The sequence below is a fragment of the Lupinus angustifolius genome, chromosome LG02, assembly GCF_001865875.1.
Source record: "Lupinus angustifolius cultivar Tanjil chromosome LG02, LupAngTanjil_v1.0, whole genome shotgun sequence".
Lineage (NCBI taxonomy): Eukaryota > Viridiplantae > Streptophyta > Magnoliopsida > Fabales > Fabaceae > Lupinus > Lupinus angustifolius.
In genome coordinates this window covers 13055106-13055687 of record NC_032010.1, presented here as the reverse complement: position 1 = coordinate 13055687, position 582 = coordinate 13055106, and positions in this window count along the sequence as shown.

Genomic DNA, 582 nt, shown 5'->3' with positions numbered 1-582 from the left:
ATTTGAGTTTTTGTATTTAAAATTACACATGAAAATATGTTGTTAATCGATTAAGGCATAAGTTAATCGATTAACCTAACTTTTTGAAAAGCTGTTGAAACTGAAAAACTTGGAAAACAGAATCAGTTACGTTTTTGAACAACGTTAATCGATTAACCAAGGCTTTAATCGATTAACTGGGCTGCAGAACTGATTCTTTATAAATTGCGTTTTCAGAATTGATGTCATAACTTGCATGTTGCATTTCTTAGAGAGTTAGAGCATATTTCGTGATATTTGTTGCATCTAGTTGATAGTGCATTTGTGAGTTTAGAAAGGAGAGAATTCTATGCTTTAGGATTGAGTGGCATTTCATGATATATTTCTCCTCATTTCAAACTAATACATTGTCATATTGCATGATTTTGTGTTAGCTGCTTAGAGTAAAGGTCTTATGTGTTAAATATGAGCTTTGTAATTGCTTAAGTTTACTCTATAGTTTTTGTTATGAAAAATTGTTGTAACATTGGGAATCTCGAGGTGTCGTACCACCTAAGAGATTGAGTTGTATCTTCATATTGCTTAGAGTTCTTGATAAGGAAA